Consider the following 10,863-nt stretch of genomic DNA (forward strand, 5'->3'; position numbering starts at 1 on the left):
ATTTTCTTTAGCACCAGCTGTCCCGGTGTGAACTGTCTTGGCTTGACTCTTTTGTTGAAGGCTCTGGACATTCTGTTCTGATAGAGTTGACCATGGCAAACTGCGTTCATCCTTTTTCCATCTATAAAAGCTAGTTTCTCATAATGACTTTTCACCCATTCTGCGTCGTCGAGCTCAGCTTCCTGTATGATCCTTAGGGAAGGGATTTCTACTTCGGCAGGAATGACGGCTTCTGTACCATAAACCAGCATATAGGGGGTTGCCCGGTTGATGTGGGAACTGTGGTGCGATATCCTAGCAGAGCAAATGATAGTTTTTCGTGCCATTGCTTATGCTTCTCTATCATTTTCCTCAGTATCTTCTTGACATTCTTATTGGCGGCTTCCACGGCTCCGTTCATTTGAGGCCTATAGGCTGTGGAATTCTTGTGTTTGATCCTGAAGGTTTCACACATAGCTTTCATCAAGTCACTGTTGAGGTTGGAGCCATTATCAGTAATGATTGACTCTGGAATCTCGAACCGACAAACAATGCGGTCGCGGACAAAATCTGCCACAACTTTCTTAGTTACTGCTATGCAAGATGCTGCTTCGACCCATTTGGTGAAATAGTCAATTGCTACTAGGATAAAATCTGTGCCCGTTGGAAGAGGCAGGCTCGATTGGTCCAATCACATCCATTCCCCAAGCGGCGAACGGCCACGGCGAGCTTGTTGCATTAAGCTCATTCGGAGGTACCTTTATCATGTCTGCATATATCTGGCAGCGCTGGCATTTTCGGACATACTGAATGTAGTCCGTTTCCATAGTCATCCAAAAGTAACCAGCTCGGAGGATCTTCTTTGCTAAGACAAAACTGTTCATATGTGGACCAGAGGTCCCTGCGTGGATTTCTTCCAGTAACTTAGATGCTTCTTTTGCGTCGACACACCTTAATAACCCCAAATCGGGAGTCCTCCTACATAGGATTCCTCCGTTGTGAAAGAAGTTGTTGGATAACCTCCGAAGTGTGCGCTTCTGAATAGGATTTGCAAGCCCTGGGTATTCTCCCTTTGCTAATTATTCCTTGATATCATGAAACCAAGGCTTTCCGTCCGCCTCTTCTTCAACGTGGGCACAATAAGCTGGCTGATCATGGATTTTTATTGGAATGGGATCAATGAAGTTTTTGTCTGGATGCTGTATCATGGATGATAGGGTAGCCAATGCATCGGCAAATTCATTCTGGATTCTGGGAACATGTCGGAACTCTGTCTTTATGAACCTCTTTCTCAACTCCTGTACATGATGCAAATACGGGAGTATCTTGGAGTTCTTGGTCGCCCATTCTTCTCGGACCTGATGTATGAATAAGTCTGAATCTCCAATTACTAGCAACTCTTGTACGTTCATGTCAATAGCCATCTTGAGCCCTAAGATGCAGGCTTCGTACTCGGCCATATTGTTGGTGCACGGGAACCTGAGTTTGGTAGCCACCGGATAATGCTGACCGGTTTCCGACACTAGGACTGCTCCTATGCCAATTCCTTTGAAATTTGCTGCTCCATCGAAAAACATTCTCCAGCCATCATAGGATTCTGTAATGTCTTCTCCTACGAATGATACCTCCTCGTCAGGAAAATACGTTTTCAGGGGTTCGTATTCTCCATCTACGGGATTTTAGGCAAGGTGATCTGCTAGTGCCTGTCCCTTGATTGCTTTCTGAGTCACGTAGACAATTTCAAATTCACTGAACAAGATTTGCCACTTGGCTAGCTTGCCAGTGGGCATGGGCTTCTGAAAGATGTACTTTAGAGGATCCATCCTTGATATGAGGTATATAGTATAGGCACAAAAGTAGTGCCTCAACTTCCGGGATACCCAAGTCAGAGCACAACAGGTACGCTCTAACAGAGAATACCGGGCCTCGTACGGAGTGAACTTCTTGCTGAGATAGTAAATGGCTTGTTCCTTCCTCCTCGTTTCATCATGCTGCCCCAAAACGCAGCCGAAAGCTCCATCTAATACTGCGATGTAGAGTAGCAAAGGTCTACCTGGCTCAGGCGGGACTAAGACTGGTGGTGTTGATAGGTATTCCTTAATTCTGTCGAAAGCTTTTTGGCAGTCATCCGTCCACTTGGTAGCGGCATCCTCCTTTAGCATCTGAAAGATTGGCTCACAGATGACTGTAGACTGTGCTATGAACCGGCTGATGTAGTTGAGTCTCCCCAAGAAACTCATCACGTCCTTCTTACTCTTTGGCGGTGGCAATTCTTGAATAGCTTTGATCTTTGATGGATCCAGTTCTATCCCTCAGCGGCTCACAATGAACCCAAGTAGTTTTTCGGCAGGAACTCCAAATGCACATTTTGCGGGATTTAGCTTCAGGTTGTACCTTCTCAGTCTATTGAAGAATTTCCTCAAATCTCCTATGTGATCAGCGGCTTTCTTGGATTTGATGATGACGTCGTCTACATATACTTCGATCTCCTTGTGTATCATGTCATGAAAAATTATGGTCATGGCCCTCATGTAGGTGGCCCCTGTGTTCTTAAGGCCAAATGGCATCATCTTGTAGCAGTACATTCCCCACGGCGTAATGAAAGCCTTTTTCTCAGCATCTTCTTCATCCATCCAGATCTGATGATAACCAGCGAAACAATCAACAAATGATTACAACTCATGCTTGGCGCAATTATCAATCAGGATGTGAATGTTTGGCAAGGGGAAGTCGTCTTTTGGACTGGCCCGGTTGAGATCCCAGTATTCGACACATACTCTAATCTTCCCGTCCTTCTTCGGTACTGGCACAATGTTGGCTAACCATGTTGGATACTCTACTACCCTGAGAACCTTAGCTTTGACCTGCTTAGTGACTTCTTCCTTAATTTTCAAACTCATATCTGGGTTGAACTTTCTGAGCTTTTGTTTTACTGGCGGACAGGCTGGATTGGTTGGTAGTTTGTGCACCACAATAGATGTACTCAGACCAGTCATGTCGCTGTACGACCAGGCGAATATGTCCTCATACTCTCTTAGAAACTTTGTATACTCTTCCTTCTCTGACGGTGACAAATGAACGCTGACTCGTGTTTCTTTGATGTTCTCTGCATCTCCTAGATTGACGATCTCCGTCTCCTCCAGGTTGGACTTAGGCCTATTCTCAAAATGCTCAACTTCTTTAACAATTTCTTCCGGTATATCATCTTCCTCTGAATCTGTATCCGTTTGTTGTGTTGTCTCGTTGCATGTCACAGTCATTGGTTCATCAAGATAAGTAATAGTAATGCTGTATAAGTAAAGTAATGAGAGAGAATAATAAGAGTAAGATTTATAAGAGAATTGAAATGCTTTGGTAAATTCCATAAATATTTTGAACATTGGAGCTCTTTCTTGCAAAAACAAAAATGCGAAAGGAAAGTGAACTAGTAAAATAAAATAGTGCATGATGCTTGTTCAGCCTTGCTATCCCGAGGCTCGCCAAGCTCTGGTGGTTCTGATAGTCCAGTTATCGAGGCGTGCTCCTCTGCTTACAGCCTGTATGGAAGGGCCTTCCTCCCCCTCCTCCTCAAAAATGACACAACAGTCCATATCATCATCTTCCAGGAACAAGTTCCCCATCGCTGCTAATGCTTCCTCTTCTTCTGACCCATAGATAACCTCGGCTGGTTGAAACGTCTGCTCTAGACGGGGTATCGGTTGCTCCAATGGATAGTAAGGGCCGCGCCATGGTGGCGACCAGTCCTTGAATTCTTCCCAGGTATACTCATACCCCAACCCGAAGGTGGTACCATGCTTCTTGAGCTTGATAGGCTTAGCGATTCCTTGGAGGTTTTTGCCAAGTCCTTTGCTAGGTTCATATCCGCTCCAATTCAGTATGCTTTCAATTTTGTTGTTCCACTATTTGTCTTTGTCGACTGCGTTGACCCGCTCGATGTGGTGGTAAGTTTCCCCACCTAATCTTCTTCTTCCTCCAATTGCTGGAATGGTCTGGCGGCTATATATGGGGTTGCTACCGTCACCATGAATGATCACCTCCTGGTGATTCCATTCAAATTTCACTGCCTGATGTAGTGTTGATGCCACGGCCCCGGCGGCATGAATCCATGGTCGTCCCAACAGCAGATTGTAAGACGCCGGCACGTCTATCACTTGAAAATCAACATCGAACCAAGTGGGCCCCATTTGCAAACGTAGGCTAATTTCCCCAACAGTGGACCTTTGAGATCCGTCGAAAGCTTTGACGTTGATGGCCCCATCCTTGATTTCATGCAGCCCTTTTCCTAATGTTCTGAGTGTTACCAGAGGACAAATGTTGAGACTGGATCCCCCATCGACCAGGATCCGGGTGATAAAATAATCTTCGCACTGCACAGTGATGTGCAATGCCTTGTTATGACTCAATCCTTCCGGTGGCAGCTCATCCTCGTGAAAGGTGATTTTATGACTCTCCAACACTTGGCCCACCATGTTTGCCATTTCTCCTCCAGTGATGTTGCTTGTTACATACGCCTCACTCAATACCTTTAACAAGGTATTCTTGTGTGCATCAGAACTTTGTAATAAAGCCAAGATAGAAATTTGTGCTGGTGTTTTGTTCAGCTGGTCAATGATCGAGTATTCCTTGGCTTGTATCTTTCTCCAGAGATCACCGGGTCCAGTTTCAATGATGGCTTGTCGGCCATAGGTCTGCTTACTCGTCTCAACTAAGTGTTCTGGGGTATAAACCCTGCCGGTTCTTGTCATACCCTGCGCTGCAACTGTTTCTCCGAACTTGGCTTTTCCTTTCCTTCTTGCCTCGGTTGTGTAGTCCCACGGTATAGCTTTTGTGTGGAACGGTGTTACGGCTGTCATTGCTACTGGAATAGGCACCCTTGCCTTGGAAGGTAATACAGCAACTTCAAAGGGCTCAGGCACCTTTGGGGACCCAAACTCGACCTCGATTGGTGTTGGCGTCTTTGCGGAGGCTGGTGCTTCAAACTCAAGCGGTATGGACATGTTCACCTCAGCATCTTCAGAAGGCTGAATTTGAACTGCAATCAGGTTAAGAGTGACTGTTGGTTTCTTTGGATCGTCACCTTCCGTGATCAAACCGAATGATCCTTTGGGATCCCAATCATCTTCTATTTCAATCATATGAACACTTCCACCCTTGTGGTCTAGTAGAGGGTTGTTGCGGACGTTCGGAGCAGGCTCATTTGCCACGATAATCTTGTTATCAATTAAAACCTGGATCTTGTTCTTCAGGGAGCGGCACTCATCAATAGTATATCCCTTCATGCCAAAATGGTATGCACAGGTTTTGTTTGGGTTAATCCACTGGGAAGGGTTTTCAGGAGTTATGGCAGGGACATGGGTGACATAACCAGCGGCTTTGAGTCTTTCGTACAGCTGGTCGATTGGCTCGACAATGACGGTGTATTGTTTGGGAGGTATGCGGTCAAAATTTGGTCGGGGTCTAGGAAAGTTTTGGCGAGTAGGAGGTGATTGATAGTGGGATGGTTGAGTGTTGTAGGCTTGGTAGACTTGTGCGGGTTGGGAATATTTGGGTGAAGTGGGTTGGTATGTGGGAGGTGGAGGTGATTCATAGGTAGGTGATGGAGCTTGGTAGGAAGGTGCGGGTGCTTGGAAATTTGGAGTGGGTTGATATGTAAGTGGAGATATCGGGTAGGTCTGATATTTGACTGGTGATTTGGTTCTCTGTGCAACCATTACGGCACTTACGTCTTTCTTCTTGGATGTACCACCAGACTACAGAGCCTTATTGGTGGCTTGCAAAGCTTCAAAGTTAGTGACCATACCGCTTTTGATGCCCTTTTCAATCCTTTCTCCCAGCCCGATGATGTCAGAAAATTTATGGTTCTCGATCAACATCAATCTTTCATAGTATTGCGGATCCTAAGCCCTAACAAAAAACTTGTTCATCTGTTCTTCCCCTAAAGCAGGTCGAACCTTAGCAGCCTCTGACCTCCAACGAGTGGCATACTCGCGGAACGTTTCTGTAGGTTTCTTCTTTAAATTTTGAATGTAAAACACATCTGGTGCATTCTCCATGTTGAACCTGAACCTGTCCATGAAGTCAGACGCCATACTAACCAGTTTGACCACTTCTTGGGGTCTTGGTTAATGTACCAAGACAGAGCATCTCCTTTCAAGCTTCTCATGAAAAGCTTCATTCGAATTCTCTCATCTTTCCCTACTCCAACCAACTTGTCGCAGTATGTCCTCAAGTGTACCCTGGGATCTCCTGTACCATCAAACATTTTGAACTTGGGAGGTTTGTACCCCTCGGGCAGTTCGACATCTGGTTGAATGCAAAGGTCTTCGTAATTCAGTCCCTCGATCCCCTTGCTTCCTTCAACACCCTAAACTTGGCTAGTCAGCTTCTTGAGTTCTGCGGCCAAATTCTTGATAAGAGAGTCTTTGTCATCAGACTCAGGTGTGCTTGAGGCGAGCTGAATGGGGTGTGGTATGGTTTCCACATAGATGGGGGTGCTGTGGTGATGATCATTTGTGGAGTTCAGTGGTTCGGGGATGAGCAGCGGGGTGTTGCTTGAAGTGTGGCATATGTTGCAGTGGTGATGGGGAGTGGGTTGGTTTTGTGGATTCGGGATGTTTTGAGGAGGTATGGGATTTTGAGTGTTGGGGAAGCTGATATCCGGGGTAGTGAAGGAAAATGACAAGCTTGCAAAGTTCCAAACTTGGTCCAATTCTTCCTGAAATTTCAATAACTTCTATTCGAGCTGGGAGGCACTTTCCTTGGAAACCTGAATACCCTGAGAAGTCTCTACCCTTTCAACTGAGCTCTCCTTTCTGATGTTGCTCAAATCTTCCATCTTTCCTTTGTTCTTGTTTTTGATAGGACTTGGAGGAGGAGGAGGAGGAGGAGGCGGAGGACCCTTGGATCTTGTGGAATATGATGACGATGCCAGAGTGCACGAACTAACCTTTGGGGAGGGGAATAAGCAAAAGTAAAAACAAAAGGTAACAAGTTAGTAGGGATCGTGAGAAGAAAACGTTGCAATATTTAAACACATAGTGTAAGAATATAAATCGTGTCCTAAATTGGGAGCCTCGTTGTGCCCAAGGTAGGCCTAGCGACAAGTAAATTTGGAGAACTTAGAATGCTAAATGCCTCATTTTATTGATAAAAAATAAGACAAATCCCAAAACGACACTAAATAACAGGAAATGAAAGTGTCACTAGTGGCCATGGGCCTTATTACATTTGTAAAGCAAAAATAAACTCCTATTTACTTGGTCCCAGAAGGACCTTCCCCAGACTCGGCATTGTTGGCTCCCTCGTACAGTACTCCCAGCTCGCTAGCAACAAGTAGGCCCTCGCCAGATGTCCGCCTTCATTTCCTTCAGCAACCCGGCAATCTTCAACCCTCTTCAGGAACTTCTTTTCCAGCTCCACTATGCCCCGCTCCAAACAGATCAGTCGTTTTTTGGCGCCGACAGCCATATCTTTCCATTCTCCAATTAGCTTTTGATTGGCTTCTTGTATTTCACGGTGCTCATTTTCACATTCCCGCATCCTCTTGCGCAGTTGGTTGTACTTTACCTGTGCCTAAGCCTTTTCATCAATAATCCTGTGACCTCGAACAAATCCGGGCTGACCCAAATCATTGTGATTGTCCTCCAGCTAGCCCAGATAGTGTGGAGTACAACCAGCATGGTAGCGATCTGGCTCGATGGTGTCTCTTACCAAGACAATTTTGCTATGCCACATATGCTGAGCCTGACACCTGTACGGACTGTCGTCATCTTGGAAGTCGGCTCGAAAATGGCTCATCTTGTCAACCCTTGGTATAACCTGCTACCTACCTGCCTGTCTCATAACCCGGATAGGGAAATATGGGTGGGTCCCTCTTAAACCAATCAGTATCAGAAATGGAGCATCCCTAGACTGTATGATGAATTCTTCAGTAGGGAACCACTCAAACATCCATTGCACCCGGTCTTCAGTAAGATTGTCGAAAAGCTCGACCCACTCTCTAGCATTCTCTGGTTGGGCGAACATGTTGGGCATATAATTCATCCGCTTTAGGTGATGAAAAGCGATATGATCGTCCCAGTCCCTACGATGTATTTCCTGTCAGTATTCACCCTTCTGAAGATGTTCCATGAGCCAAAGTTGAAGTAGCAGATTGCAACCCTCGAAATGTTTGGCTCCCTGTTGACACCTTTCTAACGCTCGGTATATTTCTGCAATGATCATTGGCACAAGACTGAATGGTTGTTCGTCAATTCCTTCCATTAGAGTTTTGGTGACCATAGCTAGCCTGGTACGGATTCTTGCTTTCTTCATTGGAAACACTATCATCCCCAAGAAGAAAAACATGAAGACAAAGACCCTTCGATGGATATGCCCCAATGATGTATGGGCGAACTCGTCAGGATAAGTACGATAAGATTTTCTGTGATCGTACCTTTCGTACAAATAGTCAAAGGGAATGTACGACTCCTTCAAACATGTCAAGTCTGGACCTTCTTTAGACCCATCATTTTGAGAAAACCTCGACCCTTGCGGTTTTCCGGCATTAACAAACCCGGAGTTTCCTACGGTATTCTAGCAAATCCTCCTATTTCCTCAAGCAAGGGTGTCATCTCAATGTCTCCAAAGCGGAACACAGACCTATCACAGTCCCAGAATAGGGTAGCAACTTCTATGATTTTGTTGCCGGGTTGGATTTCCAGAAGAGAAGGCAAATTTCCCAAGTATTTGCGGACGAGGGTCTGATCACTGGAGTGAAGGTCTTCCCACCAGCTTAGCAGCCTTGGGTGGATGTTGGTTACCATGCCGAATCTGGGGACTTCGTGCCTCATTTTCTGCAAAACAAAGGTTAGGCCATTTTCCCCCACCAGACTCGACTTTTTAACATCAATAATTAGCATAAGAAGCATTTAGTTCTCCAAATGAATGTACAGAACGTGGTAGTGTCCGTTTGGGTTTCAAGGAAACCCAGTGGACTTTGGACAAGGCTATCTTAAAGAGTCATTATGCGGACCGCATAACTGACTCGGCTAAGTTTGACCATGATTCATGCACAATTTTAAAGGGAAATGGTTTCTATGGGGTATTAGACTTGGTACCCTTGAGCGGACAACTCAAGAGGGAAAGGCGCGGAACCGTCGACTACACCGTTGATCGACTGGTTTTACCGGAAATATGCCTTTGCCGGATTTAGGGGTGATAATATCGGAAGGGCGCAACCACATTATAAGCGTTGCTATGGTATTTTGTTTGGCACGAGTGGAATATGATGTTGAGAAAATGCGATACAATAATTAACAAATTGTCATGTACTTTCACGTTTATAAAGTAATGATTACAATAATTTCTTGTAATTACAACAGTATTGAAGGAAAGCGGTAAAAGAAAGCATTAAAGAAAAGAAACAAAGAACCAAATCAGTTTCGTAATAGAAAAGATATAAAGGCATTAAATAAAGACAGTAAAGAAATATAAAGTCACAAATAGCATGAGATGGTAAAAGCCTAAAGAATCCCCAGCAGAGTCGCCATGCTGTCGATGCCACCTTTTTCTAAAGGCGAAATCGGGTTTACGACATTTGGGCGGACAACTCAATTCCTTTTGGGAATTTGGATTTGAGATTTAGAAGAGTCGCCACCTAATGATTAAGTGCATTAGGACACTAAGAATTTAAAAGAAAGAAGAACCAGAGAATGGGTAAGGGCTTGAAATTATCTAAGGGGAAGGTGTTAGGTACCCCCCAAGATCCACTAGTGTGGTTCCCGGCCATGTTACAATTGTGATTTTAAAACAAGTGAACATACAAGACAACTTCTACATAATGATTACAAGTAGGAATGTATAAAGGTTAAATAAACATGCTGAAGTCAGGAAATAGGTGGTTTCATAGTTGTTTAAAAGAATATATAAGAGCAGAAAAATAAGGATCAAATAACGAGTGCAAACAATCAGACAAAAGAAGTGAAATGGGCGGAAGTTTAAAAAGAAAACAGTGCTGGAAATTCAAAGAGGTTTTAAATGATTTGAAGCGAAATACAAGGTTTAAAGAGCTGGAAACTGACAGTTTAAAGAAAACAATAACGAAAGTACATATGGAGGGAGGGGGGTCCTAGGTTTATAAATAACATGGATCATCCACGCAACACCCGGTAACCAATTATACGCGTGGTGTTATAGCGTGATCATCATATCCATGTCTACCCTTCCCACCCCATTAAGGTATTAAAGCGCGGAATAGTATCGTTACTTATTGCATGCTATTACCCGTCCCGATCCTATCAGTCCCGGAGGCATTGAGACTACTAATCCTAAAGGGGAGGGAGTTGGGGCTTTTAAGAAGTTGTAAAAGGATAAAAGTCTAGGCGACAAACAAAACACATAATCAAATAGGGGAGAAGCAAACAGCAGTTAAGGCTCAAACATGCCTCCTCACTTAAAGGCAAATATATAACGTGACTTCAAATACTGGTTATGGTCTGAATTAAATTTAAAAGCGTTAGGACAGGTGGATTTATCACATATTTCTCAGATGAGGAGTCCGAATTAGCCTTGTCTGGTTGTAGTTATCAGAGCTGACACAGTTAATTAAAAACCTAATGGTTTGCCTAAGTGAGACTATAGGCATGATATCTAGCGGAGCGTATTGATTTTAAAGAAAGGATCACTGGTTTTATAGACAAAAGATCTGCAGATTTTAAACGAGCTTATGACTGGTTTTAAACGTATAGATAAAATAGACGAGGCTGATTCGATTGATTATTCCTATAGGCAAGTTATCTATGCGTTATTGGTTTTAAACGATTACATGGATGCAAGAGTCCTATAGGCATTGGTATCTAGAATGAAGTTGATTATTATTAGACCTATGATTGTTTGCCTAATGAC

Source organism: Nicotiana attenuata, chromosome 7 (genome assembly GCF_001879085.1).
Source record: "Nicotiana attenuata strain UT chromosome 7, NIATTr2, whole genome shotgun sequence".
Lineage (NCBI taxonomy): Eukaryota > Viridiplantae > Streptophyta > Magnoliopsida > Solanales > Solanaceae > Nicotiana > Nicotiana attenuata.